The sequence below is a fragment of the Pieris brassicae genome, chromosome 1, assembly GCF_905147105.1.
Source record: "Pieris brassicae chromosome 1, ilPieBrab1.1, whole genome shotgun sequence".
Classification (NCBI taxonomy): domain Eukaryota; kingdom Metazoa; phylum Arthropoda; class Insecta; order Lepidoptera; family Pieridae; genus Pieris; species Pieris brassicae.
The window spans coordinates 12,169,625-12,192,327 of record NC_059665.1 but is presented as its reverse complement, the minus strand read 5'-3'; the positions used below and the strand labels follow the sequence as shown (position 1 = coordinate 12,192,327).

General features: G+C 35.1%; 1 protein-coding gene and 1 non-coding gene across 5 annotated transcripts in view; one reads left to right on the top strand and one right to left on the bottom strand.

The window, feature by feature from the left end:
• LOC123715550 (brain tumor protein) overlaps window positions 1-22,703 on the top strand; it is a 222,658-nt gene that overhangs the window by 135,458 nt on the left and 64,497 nt on the right. For 3 of the 4 annotated variants that reach the window (XM_045670704.1, XM_045670669.1, XM_045670678.1), the window contains exons 1-2: window positions 14,281-14,410; window positions 14,536-14,617. The gene's annotated coding sequence lies outside the window, so the exon portion shown is untranslated. Of the gene's footprint in view, window positions 1-14,280; window positions 14,411-14,535; window positions 14,618-22,703 lie in introns of those variants that run through there. The other variant, XM_045670686.1, reaches the window with a different exon arrangement.
• On the bottom strand, window positions 1,056-1,127 carry Trnae-cuc. Its single transcript has one exon. It is a non-coding gene; the product is annotated as a tRNA-Glu (tRNA).

The window sequence follows — 22,703 nt, the reverse complement described above, 5'->3', positions numbered from 1 at the left end:
TGAACGATCCGAAAATAAAACACATTTCTCAGTAATAAAATCTAATAAAAAGATATCGTTATCATCTCGCACAGGCCTACGAACAAAGAGAATGAAATTAAAAAAATAACGGAACTCTTTGCCTGAATACCTCTTCATATTCGCGCGAATGTCGTCCCTCTTTATTATCTGTGTTGGGAAAATTGGCGGGAGTTTTTTCCTTTTTTTAGTTACGAGCTGTCGTTACTTGGTCTGTGAAATGTGCAATGAATAGTAATTGGCACAAATGCTAGTGAAGTTAGCAATTTGTTTTACTCTGTAATGTTACAAAATAAAATATGTTTTAATGTATATGGGTATAATAACGATTTTTTTTTTAATTTTCTCAAATCGATAATATCACTGCCAAAAATTAATTTCTTAATATTTATTTAATTAATAAACACATTTCAAATAAAATACTGTTTTAAGCGATTAAAGTCTTTAAAACTAAATTTATAACTGGGACAATTTTAGTAATTTAATCATTAAATATAGAGAGAAACAAGTAGAAGTGTAATGAAATGCTTACGTCAAACTTTCAAGATACAACTAAGTTAATTTAAATTGAATTACCTAAATGTGTTAAAATGTATTCAGGTTCTATTAAATTAAATTTATTCAGTCTGACGACCAAATGCTTTATTCCATTTAAGAGAGTCCATCTTGTCTAGAGGTCTGGCGACTTATTATTAATTCAAGGGATCTAGGTTCTAAGCAAGCATGTAGATAGTAAAGACCTTTCAAGAGCGCTGAGTTTCAAAACCCACTTTAGAAATTTATTATAATTGAACACTGCAAATATATAATATATAGTTAACGAATATAATATTACATTCATTTAAGTTTATTGAGGAAAGTTATTAATAGGGTAAAAAAAATAATTTTATAGTGATTGTCGTTAACACAAATATATTATGCAAATCGAACTGTTAATGTAAACTTTAACATTGAGTCAAAACAACTTTAAACGAATGAATTAACATAAAAACGATAATTACTGAATACCTACAATAATACTACAATATTAAAAATTATTCCGATACCGGGAATCGAACCCGAGCCTCCTGGGTGAGAGCCAGGTATCCTAGCCACTAGACCATATCGGATACAATATTGTATTTCAAATTGTTCAATAATTTATTAATACATTATTATTTATTTTTACTAAAAATAATTAAAAATTGATTTAAGTTGAAGATGATTATGTCAATAATTGACAATATACCGATATTTCGTCGATAACGATGACGATGATGTCAAACTTGGAATTATGAGGTACGAAGACCTAATAAGTTACAGAGTGAGCGTACTTGGATTCAATTTTATTCAAAAACTAAAGCAATAAAAAAGTTTATCTAAACCTTACTATATAAAGGCACGTACAAAACAGTCATATTATCTCACATTTTGATATATTAATCTATCTTTATCACATTCTGTAGAACAAGGACTACTTTTTGTACTTCACGGAGTCGACGTTGCGGGGATAAACTAGTATATTATTGTATTAACATTGACCTTGGTTGGACCCTTTAAAATGGTTGACCAGACGATATTTCTATGGACAAGCCATTAATTATACTAAAACTGAAGCACAAGAAATATTAATTCATACATTTAAGTCCAACAGTTCGACTGAATCTATTTTGATAAATTATGTTGGAGAAATGTTACTACAAAGATTTATTTTAATTGCTTCACGACGATTGAAAAATCGACATCCAACGCTTACATATCCTACGTGGAAAAAATAAAAATTATTTTTAAATTACCTTAAAATAAACCCGCAGAAGAAGATTATCTATTATTATAAATTTACTTCGCATCCGAATCGAATAACTAAATTAGAAATTAATTCCTATTCATACCCTAAGTTGAACTTTAGGGGTAGATCAAATATTAGAGCTTGTAAAATAAAAGATTCATGTCTACGTTATGTCTACCAGTAATTACAATCTAAAAGTTCCCTCACATTAATATTAGAGTCAGCGGCGCGTGACCCCTACCCGCCATGGAACCCTAATTTTATAGCCATTTGTCATTAAAATTTCTACATTAACTGCGCCTGATCACGCGGAAACATAGATGGCTGTCCAAATTAATGAGAAGGGATTTATTTTAAAAGGAATTCCTTGCCATCAGCTTTAACATCTTCCATGCATAAAGATTTGGGTGTCACACCCACATTTTCTGCTTATTATATATCTTTAGTTGAGGAGTGCGCTACTATGTTCCTCTTAAGTTTTGGTTCAAGATTCCAATAATCTGACGTATAAAAAATCTGAAAATAGTATCTGCAAAAAGAACTGCTCTATCTACTTCTTTTAGCATTAAAGAAGTCTTTGATCAATTATTTGTTGAACCAACCTAACAGCATTTGGGCAATGCGATGAAGTTCCGCGTCCTATTTAACACTAAAATTCGTGTTTGTTGAAGCCAACATAAAGCTCGTCCACTAGACTCACGTACGAAATTATTCAAATGAAAAGTTCACATTGTTTATAGACCAAGAGCTTAATGGAAATCAAGTTACATGTGATTTACTACAACGTTGGAGTTGGAAGTGACAGTGTCGTCGAGAAATTCGTAGAAGTCTTCTTCTTCAATCATATTGACGGATTTTTTTATGGATGTACATAGAAGACGATTACTTATTGCTTGCTTACAAGGAAACATCATAAATAAATAACTTTATGCATGTCCTAACATTTATAATTATTTTGACCAGACAGACGCTCATATGACATAAACCGACGATTCGCTATTGACCTACTTGAAATAATAATTGCGCTCATCTGTTGTATAAGATTAGACCTCTATTACCTTATAAAATTTCTATTATCGATTCAGTAAAACCCTCGCTCTTCAATATAAAGAATGCCCAGTTTCTTTGGAGTTTATCTTATAAGGCAGGAAACGCAAGGGATTGATCTATTATAAGGGTAACGTGACAATTGTTTTATCAAATGAGGAGCAGCACCTGTACTACAATTCATAGTTGAACGCACAAGTTGGTGTGGACACGCGGTCGTCCGGAACGCGTCCGAGCCTGGCGTTACTTTTGTTTCTGAAATTCGAACGATCCATTTTTTTAGATTTTTTAACGTAATTGCGACGGATGTTTGTTCTGGATACGTGACGTATAACATTTTTATATTTGAACAAAATAAATTTATCCGCGTAAGCTTTAGAATATTTTATTTGTAAGATATGAAATTGCATAATTTAATATTTATTATTGTTTACCCGTAAACACAATAGCAACACATTCCAGATGTTTGTCTACATAAGTTAAATGATTTTTGTTTATATAAATTTTGTATATATTCTGTATGCCATATTAAGCTATGTCTTAGTATTACTGTTGGTTGAATACTTTAACTTACCTGTAGGCAAAGAAAATGAATAAATAATTATAGAATTGAGTATATTTCATCCTCTGCTTCAAAATTCTGCTGCGCAATTGTTCTGTAATGAATCAGTTATTTAGTTATTGACTTAATAAATATTTAATAATTAGTCCATAGACGCTTTTTATATATAATCTAGCTATCTTACTACTACATAATTTAATAACACTTGACTACAAATGGAAAGGAAAAATAATAATTCTCTTCTAACATACCGACATGTTCTATAAATATTCTATACATATATTATAATGCTACAAATAAGTAGCATTGTTAAAACTTATGAGTTCATACTAAACTAAATAGAACAATAAAAAAACTATAAAATTGTAGATAAAAAGTTTTTATTTAACGCACTGGGCGGTAAAACGAATTTTATGCGGGTACAATGCTCGCTTAGAGCGTAGTGGGTTAAACTCAATTTATCGATAATATAAATTGTGTATCGACTTAATTAAATCTGACCGGAGAGCGGCTGAAAATAACGCTAATGCCGATTATCTGATTTAATTAAAGTGGAGATAATATTAGATTATAATGTGAACTGAATTACGTTTAATATATTTAAAAGCTAATCGTAATTGTAGGCTGTATATTTAATTATTTTCTCATTATTTATTTTTTTGTAGAGTAACAAAGAACATATATTATTAAACTACCTAGAAATTGTAAAGCAACCTTATCCATATGTTCATATTATTAGGAAGGATGTTATCTATAAAGTCAAAAACTTTTGGACCGTTATCAAAAATTCTTTCACCATTATAATGCTACGTTTACATCCAAAATATTATAAAAATGTCAACTTGTAGAAAGCCTTTATAAAAAATAGCAAATGTTATCTGCTGGTAATGTATTTCTTGTAATAACATCGATAAGTTATATCTTCACTAGCCTATGTTAACAGTGATGTAAACAGAGCTCGACAGATGTTCGAAGGATAAATATTCTAATATAATATAGTATAATAATACGCCATACAGAGAGACACTAGGAAGTAACACTAGGAACAATATGAATAACTTGATGTTCCTCTTATTATTAGTCAATAATAGACTTACTAGATAGATCATTTAGGTTATATTCCGTTGCATCCAGATGATTGGATTATATCAAGTTGTGATAGTAATTATGTCTAAATTTGTTTGTCCTCCATTGCATTTCGAATCTACTTTTTTAAAAATCACCTTAATTAATTAATCTACAAAAGGCAAAGTTAATGCTTACTCCGTTAAAAGTCTGTAATTAAACCATTTATAGAATAAATGAAACCCGTAATTTTGGAGCTAAAATTATTCAGTAAATGTACAAGTTTGTAAAATTTTCTTTGTAAATTTCTATGAGCTCCGGTAAGTAAATTTAAATTTAATCTTACTGAAACTGAATTTTATACGCAAAAATCGAAATTGTATTTTTGATATGATACTGTCCGCGTTACGACAATGAGTGAATCGTGTAAAATGTGTTCATTCGTATTAAAGTATTTATTTTATTCTTAAAATTTGTTTATAAGTCTATTCTCCAATCTCTTAACAAAACGGATTGCCACAACTTCTTTCCAAAGAATCGAATAGCACATTGGTAAATAGCTATCTATATATTTTATATTGATAGTCATTCATATGTATTAATGGCCACATGCGTCAGGCCCTAATGGCGGATCACATATTATGATAAATAATAAAATTTGGCGTCAGAACATCTGTCTTATACGTCTAAATTTTCTTGCTTTAACTATTTCTGAATCAGTGATTTTCTTTCTTTTCTTTAATTGCTAAATAAATTATGAACGAAACGCCGAAACATGTCTACGACGTCGGGGACTGCGCTCGTCATAATATTTGCATTAAATGGTCGCACTTAAACTGTGTGCATACAATGAGCATTTCCTCATTTAAGTGAAATTAATAAAAGCATAGCCAATTCCAAACAAAGTAACAAACCTCAACGCAACGGAACCCCATTTCATCACGCGACGTCGCTCGTCCAATTATTTGCCCTCATTTGAAATGGAAATGTGTTTGCAAATTGCAGCTTTCGGTATTAACCAAGTTTTATTCAGAGGATATTGCACATTTCACAAGGATTCATATTATTTTATTTACATGTGAAATTGTTTGTGGAAACCGTTAGGCTTTGCTAAAATGAGGTGGATGAGGTGTTTTGAAAATATTTATCATTAAAATACATTCTGACAAGTAATTAAGCAGTGTTACACTTGAAAAGTCGAAACGTTCGAATATTTTCAATCTAGTTCAATATATTCCGATTATGTTTTGTTAAAATTCTAAGATATATATTAAATAAAAAAAACAATATTAAAATCTACGTTTTGTATGTACAGCTCCTTAATACTCCACCTTTATAACGAAATCCTATAGCTCAAGCCGCGTAGAATAAAGGTAAACATTCTATGAATATAAAAAAAAATGCCTGAAATGCTATGATTGAAGCAAGTCTTACTTTCTCATATAAGAAATAAACTTTAAAGTATAATAAGCCTAAGTCATCAGCCGATAACTATTTCAACGTAATGGCTCAGAAACCTTTTAAAAAATGACTTTAAAGAATGATCTATCATTTGTCTTACGTATTTAACATATTTTATTAGGTGACACCGTAATTTGGGCGTCCGTAACAAATTAGTTCGTTAACGATTACATTCGAAGATTCATAGCGTGCTTAGAACTGATACAAATGGAAAAATTATATTATTATTAGGCCAAGATATGCTAAACCATCTACGTTCTGCAGAAAATAATACTCACTAGTACCTTTTACATATTAATTCAAATACCATATCTCTTTTTGGAAAAATAATATATTTTAAATACATGTATTTACTAAGACATCATGGCAAATTACGATCCAGCCTAACATAAAACTAATAAGTAATTTAAGTCTAAACTTATTTTCTAATAAGGATATTTAGCATAAGAAAGTGTCTAATGACACTACTTACAGTCTGTAATACATGGAAGTTCCTTTCTTGTGTTATTTCTTTTTTCTTCACTTAGCCCTTAAGACTAACGTCCACAAACACTAATTCTCTAGTTTCGTTTTGGTTTTGTCCCAAATGGTTTTGTCCTTCTCAGTCTTCTCACAAGGCCCGTGGCGTCATGGAGTTGAATAGCCTTGACTTTCAGGTGATGGAGCCTGTGTTCGTGGAATCGTGGAGAATTACAAATATGAAAAGATTATCTCTTTTCATATTTTGTATATTATATAAAATGAAATCTAAAACGAGACGAATAAATATTAGATATGAAAGATATGATATTCTATGATAAGTGAAATGCACTCTTACACTACAAGTGTAGTCCAGATAATACGGGATCGGTATGCAAGGTCACAGGTTCGATGTTTGCTCGATATGAACGCGTAGAATGCTTTTTTGTTTTTCTCTTGACTCACCGATGCTTATTTATAAGTTCCTTTGAGATGTATATTATATAGTCAACATTTACATTCTTGTAGTCTATTCTTAGGACATAAAAGTTATACATTACACTGTAGATAAAGACTGACTACCGCTTTATCATTAGAATATAGATGTCATAAAATAATATTACCTTTTTCATGCGGGTGTTGAGGATTACGTAAATTCTTAACCCAAATAGGAAGTCTTCGAAACAGATGGCATTTATAGCTAATCAGCTGCCCCCGCAAACTTCGTTTAGACTTAATGTGTTTTACTTAGACTACCTTTTACCACATAAATAAAGCTAAATTTTTAAAGTCCTCTCATGTCAAGGTTTGTATGGACATAGAAATAGTTCAAGGAATAAACAATAAAAAATACACTCGAACTGGTCCACCCGTCTTCGAGTATTGCGCTTAGCAACATACTTTTCGTATTTATTTATTTAGATAAAAAATAGGGTCATTTTCTGTTTATACAATTCATTTGTCTGATATATTTTGTAAAACAATACATTATTTTCCCTTAAAAAAAAAATAAGTAGTAAATCTTTATTCCGGGTTAGGTGTATTTATGGCCCTTGAGTTCTCTACGATTTATGCTCCCTTGGTGGTTGACCTGTGGATTTAGGGAGATGTTTGAAGGACGGACCTTTACAAGTACAGCCACCTGAAAAAGTTTTGCTTAGAAGTTTGCTTTGATTCGATTAAAGATATTATAATTGACTTAAATAGTTAATTTTGATTAGCAGCTTATTATTTGATTAGATTTTATAAGACTCATAAGTGGAATTGAATGACAGAAGACAGAAAAACAGTACAGTTCCTTATATTTATTACGATAAGGCTATCAGGTTAGGCAGGCTAATGCTAGGCTCGTTCTAACTTCGACTATGCATTATTACTTACATAGAAAAAAACCAGGTGATTAAATCGGCGTGTTTCAGATCCATTAATTTATGGCATCTGTTAGTCACAGAAGGCTTACCAAATAATCTTACTGTAGGTGATATGTTTCTAACTCCATACATATATATTTTATATGCTATTTAAGGATGCAATAAATGAACACAAAATAAAAATTATAGGCCATCAAATCGTCGCTTATCAAGAGAAATATAGAAAATTATATGTATGTTTTTGTTTTGGAACCAAAAATAGAATTCTGTGCCATAACAAAAGATTACAGATGTATCTTATGTTTGGAATCTCCATCGTTCATTATTAGCATGTAATTATAAAATTGTCGAGTTGGCTCCCATTTCTATGGCGTAATCCACAGTGTTATTATAAATACAAACGGATGCTTTCCTGTAGTTAATTATTTGTTTTACCTCAACAATAAAACTGTACTGAAAACAAATATTTAACTTAATTTTGATCTACTAACGTACCTACAAACGCAAATATGACAACGTTACCTGCTTCAGTTACATTTGCCATAAGTAGCAGAACGACTGCAGAGATACTCGATAAAACATAGGTACCTATTAATTTCCTAATATCTTGAAATAGATTTGAACTCCACATACGAAAATTGTATAAAACAAACACGAAGATAATAATTACTTAAAATCAACAAACTGCTTAAAACAATTTCGGCTGCAGACTGATTTAAATTGCACCGTTCATCTGTCACCCTGCGCTGCACTTCCTACGTGTATAGGCAAGTTCAAAATCCCCCAGTCTGGCCGTCTAGCCGTCTGGATTAACCCCTATCCAGGCCTTTCAACCACCCTTATTACCACGCCATAAGGCCCATTTCCTCATAAGTACCACTACACCTTTTTGTGTCTCGTTCACGGAAGAACTCACCCTATTGTATTCAATTAAAGTCGTTTTTTGTTCGTAGCCAGGACAAAGGGTTCGTTGCTAGGCGTTCGTAGAGGTAGTCATCAACGCGTTAGGAAAATTCGGGATTCTACAAAAGGGTAGCGGAGGCAATTCGATTTTAACGTTCGGGAACATAAAAGCTTCTTTAACGGGAAGTAAGTGCTTTAAATAAGAGTGTGTTTATGATAAATGTACTCTGTGAAGTGAAGTCCTGTCAACTCCAGTGTCGGAGCAGACACCTTATTGTGTTTAACCTAACTGAGAGTGTTTACATTGATTTTTCACGTCTTTTTCCACTAAGCAGTATAAGACTAGTCTTTAAGGTAATTCTCAACTCTTAGGTAGCAGGTTCATCCAATGATTTTGGCACAAAGGGCCTTGCTTATAAAAATAATTATCAACTAAACAGATGCATATCAATCTGCCACAATTCTCGACTTGACAACACTTTCTAGGTAAATATCTAGGCATCCAAAATGCCTAGGACTTTAATGCCTAGGATGATTCTGCTTTGGACAATTGAGATGCTGATGGTGCCTTGGTTTACATTCTAGTGTAATGAGTCTGATGAATTTTTATTTAGTATGACAGTAATGTATCATATTCAAATTATTATCCGTAAATGAAGTTTTTAATATTTGGAAGATTATGTTATTTTTTGTAATGTTCCTCTGAATATATCAATGTATAATTATAATTATCAATGTATAAAAAGGGAAGTCGACGTCAACGTCATCACTGGCTTCAGTAATTTTAGGAGTAGGTAAGGTAAGGTAAGGTAGGGTGGACTCAATTTCCGCACTTAGACGCGTAGTCGGTCCGTTGTGCGTAGAAGCCCTAGCTAATTTAGCCAGCCCAACTCCTTCCAGAAGCACAGAAGTCTCCCGGGCACTTCATAGGCTTCGCGGAGCGACCTCAGTGTTCCGAGGATTTTTGTACGTTGATTAGCCACAGCCTCGCATTCCAGGACTACGTGGGTGACTGATTCCTCTGCGCTGAAACAGCCTCTACACGAGGGGCTGTCTGTTGCGCCTAGGACGAAAAGATGTTTGTTAAGGAGACAATGGCCCGTGATTGTCCCTATCATTGTTTTGAGATTGGTTCTGTTCAGGTTTAGAAGTCGCTTAGTAAGTTGCGGGTACACAGCCGGCAGAGCCATTTTGGACTGTTTGCAGTCTACATTTCGCGACCATCGTTGATTCTGGAGTACAGTGGATCTCTGGCGAATCCAGGTTCGAACTAGCGAGAACGGCAAGGGGAGGAGCGGATGCGGGCCAGCAGGCATCATACCAGAGCCTCTTCTCGCAAGCTCGTCGGCTGCATCGTTGCCGAGAGAGCCACTGTGTCCCTTAATCCACTGTAAGGTAACTCTATTTGTTAGAGCTATTGCCTCCAGTTTTTTATTTGCTGTTTGTGTTTTCGTTACCGAGCGCCATCAGCACGGATGCACTGTCCGATATGAGCTTAATGTAAAAGTCATTGACTCCCATCCGCTGTACGGCTCTGGCTGCTTCGGTTAGAGCGACACATTCACATTGGAAGATTGTGCTTTGTGTGCCCAGAGGTAGGTGTATGTTGATGTTGAGATCAAAGGAGAAAATACCAGCGCCTGAGCCACACCCTGTTTTTGAACCATCAGTGTATATACGTAGCTCATTCAGGGGTGACTGATCCTGCTCCTCTTCTCTCAGTTGTATAAGATATTTCTTGTTGAATATTAATTGATTAGTGATTCTGTCACATGGCGCAGCTATAAGAGGTTGGTACTCTATTACCCTGTTGACAATCACTGTGTGTGAACTGTAGTGGTTTTTTCCCCATAGGTCCAATACCATAAGTCTGATGGCCGCTAGTGCTGCCTCCTGCTGTATGTGTAGGTCCAGAGGTAAGATTTGCAGGGCTATCTCTATTGCTGCGGTCGGAGTTGTTCTCATACAACCGCTAGCAGCGGACAAGGCAAGCCTTTGGAAGCGTCCCAGTTTCGTGATCGCCGTTTGAAGTTCAGATCTTGGCCACCAAACCAGGGCTCCATAGGTCAGCATTGGCCTGATTATGGCAGTGTATAGCCATAATGTTATTTTAGGCGATAAGCCCCATTTCACGCCTAGCATCTTTTTGCATTGATAGAAAGCGATCGTTGATTTGCTCAGTTTGTGTTCTAGGTGTTTGTTCCAGAGCAGTTTACTGTCCAGAATCACACCCAAGTACTTTATTTCATTTTTGAGTTTGAGTTGTGTGTTGAAGAGTTTTGGAAGCCTGTGTGGTCCCAGAACCCTCCGGTTTGTAAAGAGTATTAACTCTGTTTTTGATGGGTTGACAGATAGCTCGTGCTTGTTGCACCATCTCTCAATTACTTTGAAAGCCCTTCCCATGAGATCGCATAGGGTACTTTCAAAGCTCCCCGATATCAAGGTTGCCGAGGTTGCCAGCGTTGAGTTCTGTGATGAGCTCGTTAACTACGAGGTTCCACAGTAGCGGCGATAGGACACCACCTTGTGGACAGCCTCTGCTGACAATGCCCCGTGTTGTGGAATTAACAGTGAACTGTATAGCTCGTTGTTTTAGCATGTTGTTTATCCACCCTATCAGGGTTGATGATACTCCACATGTAACGAGTGCTCTGGTTATGCTCGTGGAGTTTGTTTTGTCAAAAGCGCCTTCGATGTCAATAAATGCACCAAGGGTTGACTGTTTTAACTTCAGGGAGTCGCCAATGCGAGACACAACGTTGTGGATGATGAATCTGTTGATTTGCCTGGGCTGTAGGCATGTTGATTTGGGTGCAGGAATTTGGATAGCGATACCTGGCTACGTATTTCCAGATCTCCAAGCCTTTCCATTGTTTTTAACAAGAAATATGTGAGGCTTATGGGTCTGAAGGATTTCGCCTGGGTATAGTCCTCTCTGCCTGGTTTTGGGATGAATATTATTTTCACTTCCCTCCATTTCAAAGGTATGTAGCGGTGGGCTATACATGCTCGGAAGATTGAGGCAAGATAGTCCACCAAAAGGTTTCCACTCCATCTTAGTAGGCCTGGGAAGATGCCATCCAGGCCAGCCGCTTTGAATGGTAGGAAGGAGTTGATTGGCCATGTTACTTTTTCATTTGTGATTATTTTGTGAGCTACATTCCAGTCTGAGTCGGTGGTAGCTCTTTCTGAATAGGGTTGCCATGCCTGGTCGTTGGCAATTATGCAGCCTGGAAAGTGTGTTTCCATCAGTAGTTCACATGTTTCTGCATCGGTTTTTGTAAATGATTTATGAGGTTTTTTAAGACAACCGATCGAGTGATAAGGCTCACTAGAGAGGCATGATTTCACTCTGGTTGCCTGGTTGTTGGTTTCAATGCTGGTGCAGAAGTGTCTCCAGCACTCTTGCTTCCTAGCACGTAAAAGTTTTTTGAATCGTCTTCTCGCGATTGTGTACTTGTCCCAGTCGGCAGGTAAACGAGTATTACCTGCTCTATTGAACAGCTTCCTGACCTTCTTCCGGTGTCTCTCCAGTTCGGGGCACCACCAGTTATGTCTACTCCCCCACCTAGGCATGGTAAGGGGACACGACCGTTCAAAGCTGGTCAGGTGTAGGGACGTTAGGTTATTTACATGTTCGTCTATGTCTTGTACATCAATGGTGGTTGGTATTGTTAGTTTGCTTACCTCTGAAAATTTTTACTGAATCAGTTCTCCGAGGTATGCGTCGTGGTTGTTGTTTAGGTAGCTCCCCTTTGATTGCAAAGCGGATCCACCTGTGATCTGAGCATGATAGCTCACTGGAGACATGCCAGTCCTGTATGTGATCTGACAGACAAGAGGTCACCATTGTTAGATCAATTATGGTTTGCGAGCGTGCGTTGATAAAGGTTGGTTCAGAGCCGCTGTTTGCTAAGATAAGATTATTGCTAAGAATGAAGTTAAGCATATTCTCACCTAGAGCGTTGGTATTTGCTAATGCAAAAAACGCGCACCATACGCTATGGGGTAATCCCCATAGCGTGTGGTGCGCGTTGGAGTCTGCTGCGATTATAAGCTCAATTTTAGGAGTAATAAGAATATTGTTAATATGAACTGAAAATCTAAAATCTTTCAAGAATCGAGAATCAACAATTTAGATATAAAAGTCAAAGATATCGCTTGAGTCCCCAGGATTGAGAAAACTCTTATTATTATCGGCGAGATAAGGTTTAGGCATTCGGTGTAATCCTCTTTTAAGACGGTTAGAACAAAATATTGATTGCTGGCTTATCCCGCTTTGGAGGTGACAATTTTAGTCCGAATTCATCCACTTCGAATGTTGAACCATGAAACCAGTCATTAGGTCCTTTTTATTTACACACAATATAAATTATAGACATACCTTCATATATTTTTTTATAACAAAACAAAATAGTAATTTGAATATGAATGGAAATCAAGTTTGATTTTCAAACGAAATTAGTGTTGGTATGTAAATTTTACTCTTCGTACAAAATTAATTACCATATGTTTTGCCTCTAAAAATCAATATATATTTTAAATTGGGAAAATACTTGTTGATAAACTTGCTCTTAAATCATCGGCTTGAAACGACGCGGTGAAATATATTAAGTATGAAGTATAGGTCGTTTATTTAAAGTAATTTTCGTTCTCGACTCCTAATTAGCAGCGCTGATGGACATACAAAAACAATATTTCAAATTATTATTTACTTTACAACGCTGTCTGGTGTTCGATTTAACAAAATTAATGCTGGATTAAATTGATCGACTAAACACCAAGTTTGCTTGGCCAATGTTGTGCATTTATAAAATGGAAAATTAATTACAAGATATTATTATTTACACCACGTCGAGCTATAAAAACTGTCACGGATGGAAACCGTATCGTCTATTTTGTTATAAGATGTGAAAATTATGTGCGATTCCTTAAAATAAATTATCCACTTTGACATAAAATCATTAAAAACGTGCCGTCCTTGATATATTGGCAATAAATAAAACATTTTAGTTGCATTTGAAATATTTTGAAAAATAATAGTTACGGCGAACGTCACGTACAATAAGTGTCACGTCCTCTAACGAATTTGTTATCTGACAGATTAAAATATAAAAATACATTTGTTTTTAGTATGTTTGAACAGTATTTGCATCACTCAATAATCTCCGCAGTAGCAGGCCAGGCAGCTTACACTGAATTCGGAATAACTTTTTTTCTAAGACGTGATTAAAAAAACAGACATTGTGATGTTATCATAGCTTAAACTAGGTGTAACTTTAAAATGATGGAACGTAAGATTCTGTGACGTATTTTTATACCAGTGCCCGTGGCAATGACCGCGGTTGACGCTGCCAGTTCACGGCCGTTTATAAAGAGGCGCTCGGCTCGCATCCTTGTGATACACGTCCGCTGAATATTTCCCTACCTAAACCTCTTTCAAGTTTTTAATTCGACCCGACGAATGCACTCTCTAGAGTATTCATTCTGTATACGAAAATAAATAAACGGTTATCGGGGCGCAGGGCGCACCCTCACATGTACAAGCCGCGCACACTAACAAATGTGGGGCGGCTCACGGCTGAGGCCCAAGGGGCGCTAGTGTCGCTCAGTCTCGTGCCGAACGTCGCTGTTGCTGGCCGTCTCGTATTTGTTTAGTGCGATACAATCGGAGTGATAAACTAGTTACTCCGGAACGACCGGCTATTCTACAGTGCATTGTGAACAAAAACTGCTGTAAAGGTGTATTTTATATTGGTGCGTATCTCTTTTGTGCACAAGGCGGTACAATTTACATTACAACCATTGGATTCGTTGCGTAGGTCCAAAAACGTAGTTTGTGTTCAAGACGCCGCATTAATAAAATACGTTTCTATTTCCAGATAAACTGAACGGTTTCGGGAGCCGTTAGTGAAACAAAGGCATAGTTTATGAAAAGGTGAACTTGTAACAATCGAGAAACAGGTATGTATTTTTTTCAAATCTCTTAACGGTCGCCGCATTTAAACAGATGACTAATATTTGATATTTAATTTTTCTGTCGAGATTTTGTCATATTTATATGTTATAACGATGTGAATAAATGTGCGTATTTTTCCATTTTAGGTCAGTGACCTCCATTTAGATTTATTGTAGGTAATGTTTTTCGCAAAACTTGCCGTATTATTACTTGTAGACTTACGTAAGCCGGTTTATGGATGGCGATTATAAATTTAGAAGCGTGCAACTAAGATTGATTGGATTCTCTTTGGATTGTCTATAAATGTCAAGTTTAAGTATTGCATAAATGCTAATAGAATTCAGATTAGAAACTATGCGAAAATTTACATATTTCTTCAAAAAAATATTTAAGTTTCCTGTTAACACGTTGACTTATGACATTGAGAGTCTTTGTTCATATTCTGCTTGGATTTAAAGAAAAAAGATTACCTGTTGCGCTTGTCATTCTAATCTCGGGCTCAAAAGTAGGTCTTATATGTTACGAATTATTATGAAACAGCCTGCGGCCGCTCACGTAAGCGTAGCCACGCTTGCAATTTCTATACCTACAGACAATGACATGAATAATTTTGCTTTGACAGACGAAAATTAACAAATCGAATTGCATTGTGCAAGATAATCACAAATTGCAGAGTTGTTTAACTACAAATTGACGTGATGCATTAATTATTTTCTATTTGTTATTGTCATTGCAATCTAGGCTGTTTGACTTTAGTTTAAACCAGAAGTTTTACATAACAAAGGGTTTTAATATTTTGTCCACTATAGTATCTAATATACTATAATTTATATGTAACAAGCTTTAAAAGTAAAGTTTGATTTTTATAAACATTTATACTTACTTAAACTTACACATTGTCTTCCATTTGGAATCAAATGGTTTGGCCATTTAGTGTTCAACAAAGAAAATAATTTGTTACAAACCAAAAGCAAAACATTACCTGATCTTGTGCATTGAGAAAATTAAAAACCTAAGTACATCTTGAAAAGTTCAAAGTCGACAATCACTTATAAAGTTATATTTAGATTTAGTGATTGGATTATTAAATTAATAATGAAACATATAAAACAAAAGCAATACATATTCAAAATTGTATTCAGATGCAGAAATGTATTCTTAAAGTCTGTTACTATTTGTTTACTTTTCTTAATAAATAAATTATTTTTTATCTCGGAATCCTCTTTATGTATTCTAATAAAAACACATAACTTATGTATAATTTGGCTTAAATATTACATCTTGTTAAAGTTACTTAAGTGATAACAATGGTATTAATCTATTTCAATGCAATAATTACTCAATCCTACAGTTAATAATTATAAGTTGATTTCCTTACATATTTTTAGCATATAGTCGAGAGATTTTTAATACTTTCTATCTCTCTACTCTAATCTAAAAACAGTAGTTTAATTGTGTGCATATTTTATATACAAAACTTTTATTTTTTCATCATGTTTAGAAATTGAACAAAACAACCAGATGAATTTTTATGTTTACAATTGAAGGGCACAGTTTTTAAGTTCTAATGTTAATAATTAACTCATCCTAATCTATAAAGGAAACCGTCTTGGTTCAACAATTTATAATAAACGGCCACTCCTTTTAACACAAAAGGAAATCGGAATATGTAATTTTTATGTTTCCCACGCGTTACGCTATAATAGCACTTGATGAAAAGAGTTTTTGTTTCATACGCATCCTACAACCGTATCAAACTCGATCTTACTTTAAAATAATATTAAGTTATTGTAAAATATCATCCAAATTCGTACTCATAAACGTCTTCCGCTATAATATGGAATTTGTTACTTATAACAATGTTAAATTTGAAAATTAATTTGGCGTTGGACAGTTGTTTAGCTAAAAGACGGTTCAACCAACCGGATATCAATAAATAATTGTTGGTTAGCGAGTAGTTACTTCAATTTTACGCCAGGTACTTTGGTATTCAACACAAAACTATTCACGGAAATCTATTCTTGTTTCACTTTCTCCTGTTGAGAGGGAAAGGGACGAGAAATATTTTTGGAAGATCACGATGTTTATTTCCGTCCCGCTTGCACTTGTATGGAATTGATGTATTCATGGAATCGTTATTTTTAGGTTTTGTTTGCTTTAAAGTAGTAACGCTTGTAAAAAATATACCGATGCAGTTAGTGTCATAAATAAAGCAAAGTCAAAGATTAATTGAGTATCTACAACGTATTTGAAACTACTCTTTTATTAATAGACTTTGTTTTCATACATTCTCCCCCCCCCCCTCCTGCGGGTACATAAAATTGTTTAGTAGGCTGACTTAAAAACTTTAGAAATGGGAAGTGGAAAAACGGGTTAATGTAATACATATGTATATATATATTTCTCTCGTGTCTACTTATATAAAAATTGAATGAGCACCATGATATCTTGACAAAAGTATGTACTTCATTTATACATCGTCAATGGTTGTCACAAAAACCACTCCCTTGTCCTTCATTCTCGCCTTCTAACGCATAAATAAATTGAAATCAATTAAAGATTATGATTGTATTATCTTTCAATTTCAGTAAGATATATAGGGATATGAATAAAATTACGCGAGAGTTTTAGAAAGGAAATATCCATAAATTGTTAAGAATTAGAATTTCGAGCCTACGGACCTCGCCGAATGGAAGTGCTCCACAATTTTCTTTTTAGGTAACTGTTTTTAACCATTCAAAAGGTACATCGAAATACGATTGCGTTGAATTTTACAAAAAGCTGGTCTGTTGAAAATATCCGATACACTCACTGCCATAGAATTCCCGATCAAAAGAAACTCCACAAACAAAAAGCTCAGCTCGCGGTTTTCCAAACCTATCAAGTATTTTTAATGGAATACGATTCACAACTAGTAACTCCTTTTCTATATTTTATTAGCTAAAAATACTGTTTAGTAAGCTGACCTTTCGTTGTCAAGTCGGCATCTTGAAAATGCAATAAAACCCGGTCGGCTCAAAGCCAGTTACAATAAAATTATTAATTGTTTATTGCATCTTGTACAATGTTTTTTCTTTTAGAAATTCCTTTAAATAGGTTGCCAAGCTACGCATTTTTGTAATAACGCTCTATTACTTATCAAATGATGCGTAGCTACTAATACCATTGTAAATTGGACTCTTAAGGTTAAAAGGTTAAGTGGCATTTTGATTGACCGTGGCAGAGGACGGGAGTTCGACTCCGGATCGCTCTCGGCCGGTTGCCAGATCGGTGTTACTGACCTTCCACAATGATTCATTGTGACATTTTCGGTACGAGATTTTAATGCGTTTATTTTCATATTTTATCTTTTTAGCTGTCGAGAATGTTCACGCTAATGGATTTGCTTTCGCTGTTTTTAATTACTGCTGATCTAAGATTTTACTAAAAACGTATGAGATTCTGTTTATGGCATATTTAATATGACAATTATACCTATATGGCATATGCAATATGTAAGTACTATATTCTAAATTAGTTTTGGTAATATATTTTATAATCATGTTGTTTTATATTTTATTAAATCTTTACCTTAAATTTAAAAGCATATTGCATTATGTGACATTGAACACCTGTAATGCTACACACATAATGGCGTAAAGTATGACATTACGTAAGCCATAGTAATTAGCCATCATGCGGAGTTCCTATAACCATTTCCCATGGGTTGCGGCCGCCTAAACCACATCCTCAGACATTCAGCGAAGGGTCTGGGGTAATTACTGGCAATCATTCAATTATGGTGCGTTGGGGTGACCCGCTCGTCTGTCTTTATTTTACGAAAACGGTCATTAAAAATCCAAGATTCTGCTGCATTTGGAATAAAACAAAAATGTTACAATTCAAACTGCAAAATAATAATTTTCCTGTTTGGTCTATATCTTTTTTAAATGCAATCAGTGTGTTGTTGGTACGCAAGAAATATGTAGTTTGTCGTAGTGGACCAAAACCATAGTTAACAAGTTTGTGACTCGCAATAATGAATCAACTACGGTCGAAAGCGACAAAACAAAGCATTCTGTGACTAACTTCGTTCAATGACTCAAACACTAAATCAGTAACGCCTGAATCTACCTTCGAACAAAGATACGGCTGATGACTTGAGAAACACTGGGCCAGTGTAGCTTGGACGTGGGTTATACTATTTCGATGCTTTGTCTCCTTTATTATTATTTCTTATTATTCCAACGTTATGAACCATTCGTGTAGCTATTTATACAACTATAACCGACGTTTTGACTGAAAATTTTCTTTGTGATTGACAAAAATTCTAGGATTTGTAATGTGTATTATGTGTATTACTGTTTCCTTTGATGTTAAACCCACGAATGTAGTATTTAGTTGCTCAAAATATTCATGCCGTTGAACAAATACAATGCGATGTTTACAATATAATCCGCCATTAACATGTTTCTATTTAAAATTCATATAGTACTTAGATGGGCGTCTGTTTTTATTTTTCCACGAGCGCGTGTATGTGAATGTTGCCAAGAATATTTTTTTTGCTTGGCAAGATTCGGAATAATCAGAAAACATTGCTCGTATAAACATTATTACGCGGGAGGTGGCATAAATATAGATTTACTGTTTAAAGCCGTCTTATATGAGAAATCGTACAGCGTTTCTTTATTTGACCTTAATTTAATGTTTTATATCAATTATTTCAGGGCATGTTTGAAATATACGATATGCGAAGTAATTAAATAAAAATAATATCTATTGTGAACACGCAAGGTCGACCTCAGCATTGGCGACCTCAATACCATTAGTAAAAATATGTTACAACTACTTATGAGTAAAAGTTTCGCTTACAGTGTTTTACCTATGGAATATTAACTATGGAAAGACTAAGTTCGGACACAAAGTGTTAGAATTCGCTTCATTATTTTGTAAAATATATCAATTAAAAGTAGTTTAATCCTCCAGGTTAATGCGAAAATTCGAATTTTCTGTGAAAATTACCCTTTATAAGCTATAGCGTAATCGGCTAAAAGTATGTTAAATTACAACATAGCGATAACGACGTAACAATGCTAGTGTGCTCGATCAAACGGCGCATAGCAATGAGAGGTATTTCTTAACTATGCGAACTACCTTCACTACTAACCTTGGTGATACAGACCTACTTCCTCGTTGACAGTTCTGCTAGCTCGCGACACTTGTGAAATGTCTCCTGCCACGGACTTATTGCCACTTTTGCTTGATTTTAAATCTAAAGGTCGCGGCTTATTAAATTATCCAAGGGAATGAAACAGCGACGCCCAAACTAGGCGTTCGAAATTTATCGCTGTCTCAGACCAGCTCAAAGCGGCAGAAACGGTGTAAAAGCTGCCGTTGCCCGGATAACTTAACCCTTTATTACATAAGTAATATCCGATGCACTTGCAGCAGCCATAATGTTCTAACTTCAAACTTTACATCAGAAGTTCACACTTCTAATGGCTTCGCCCGGGATGTGTGGTCGTGTTTAGACAAGCCATTAAGAAACCTCGAAATGTAAGTATTTGATTGATACGAAACGAGAAAGCTTCGGTGATTTATGTCGGAACGGAAACCACTGTATTTTGTTGGATCCAAACTCGTAACTATTAAAAACAGGATGTCAGTGTTGAGCAATAAAGTAAATTGGTGAATATAAAGTTGAGATTACGTGATTTCCTCGTGGGTTAACGCGCTGCTTATTCGGCAGAAGTTTTTCTGCCGATTGTCGAGATTTTTCCGCGACTATATTTTGTACTCACTTGAACTCGCGTCGTTCGTTATTTAAATCGCAGAACCGACTCTGTTCAAATATTAACATCACAATAGGTGGGTACAATGTATTTACCTGTCTAGCTGAGCACGAAAAACTTGTAATAGTAACGAGCGTTCTTTATCTCCTCGCTCGTTTGCACAAGAGCGAGCGAGACGCGAGATCTAGTGCGGCCAGAGAAAACTCGGCATAAGTAATGTACCGACTCACGCGCGGAGTTGATGACCGCCGGCGAAGGCCGTACAATCGGTCAGACACCAAATGTCACGGTCATACGCAGCGGGCGACAGGAAAAACTGCGTCACAGATGAAAAAACGTGACTCAGACGCGACATGCTGGCCAGTATAAGCTGAGCCTTCTACGACGACGCTGGAGTCACCCGACGCGCCCACCTGCTCTAAGACATTTTAAAAATACCAAGTCTTAGCTTCGGACTCTGATGTGTGTACATGCGACAACTTCGCTACGAGAGCGGCAATGACATTGGCTTTATTTCAACACGGAAAGCGGAAGACTGCGCACTGGTTCATTGTTCATTGCGGTCTTGTAATGCGAACAATTTTACAATCTTTATTCCAGTCATAATACAGAAATATATTTTCCTCTTTATTTTCTGTGCCGCGTATTTCTACTCGTAAACTCGATATAATAACTGGATCGGCGCTCGTTTACGACTGTCAAAATCGTATTTTATAATAATAAAATGTCTCAATTTAGGATGCCAATGTTTTATCACGGGTGTAAAGAGGCGTTATTAAATATTTTTATGTCACTTTCGTGTATTGTGGGCGAAGGGCTCCGATTGCGCCGGGCATTAATTAGGTGGTCTTGATCTAAACGATTACACATCTTCGTAGAAGCGTGAGTGAGTAACATTAATTCATAAGACTATCTCGCTATCTAAGGCACGGTAAGGCCAATACGGGAGGCGTCACGTCCACGTCGATGCGTCGACTCTATACGCACTCATTCTCTTTGTCCATCGATCTTTGTGTATTTCCACTGTACACAGAATAGTGTATATAATATTTGTGGCAGTGTTTTGTTTATTATGGTTGTTTGAGCTTCTATCATCTTTAACATACTAATTCCTTTCGCACATAAACAAACCATATGGAATGAGATATAGATGGAATTTGCGCTTCATGATTAAGATTTGACCAATTGTTAGGATATCAAAACAGGTTTGCAATGCTTCCTAATGGGATTGACAGATTCTGTCCCGGCCTAGACCTATATTTGGTTACTCTCACACAAATTTGGCAGAACAAGATTATCTGGATTCGGAACGCAGTCTCATATCATGAGATCCGTATTATTGACCCCTGCTACATAACCAGTCTTAATTAAACTTGTGAAATCCATTTCAGGTATTCCTCAACAGGTCAATACTCTTAAACATTTTACGCAGTCGGGTAAGCCGTTGACCCTCGGAAACCGTGATAAGTCGGCCATGCTTGAAATTACAATGTGCTGTCATTAGCAAGCCATTTGTATATTTATTTCAGTAAACAAAAGACTAGGTACCTAACTGCGTCAATCAAGTCATATGCGATATTATTATTATCCTTTCGAGGGAATTATTTTAAGGGGATAACATATGAATATATGAAGAGTAGGATAAATGTTAAATACTATTTCGTAATTGTTAAAGAAAAACAGAAAGAAAAATATTTTTGCTTTCAGTTTCTTGCTGACCACTATTGCTATAAAGTTCTAGAATATTCAAGTTTATTTGTAATGTGATAAATCCCTGTTTATATCTGTTCTAGGAAATTTAATTTACCTAATAAAGTATTGAAATACTTGGTTATCTCAAATTCAACTTGTACAATAAACAACAAATGTAGATAGATAAGCTAAAATACATTTTGTTTCTTTGAAGGAACTGTCAATTTATTCCGATATACAGGAAGGTTTGTTGAATCGTCCCTCAGAGGCGCGACTTCGGGTTGTCTTATACCTGCTTATTTTTTATTTAAATTCCTCGATACCTGGGGCAACATAAAACATCCGAAAAGGGTGAGTCATTGTGGCTGGGTGGATCAGGTTTTATGGGGAGGATGAGAGAGCAGATTCACTTACTGGTTAGGTGGTCCGAGCTTCGGATACCAGATAAAAATATCTTTTCTCGTTTTTTCTACTTTTAACGACATTTTTTTATTTGAAAATTGCTTCTTTATGCTTACCTATTTTGATCTAAATTTTCCTCAATTAACCAATGCAGTATTAGATGTTTTGATAAAAATATATACATTAGAGCTCTTTATTTATAGATACTACGAAGATTAATAAATGT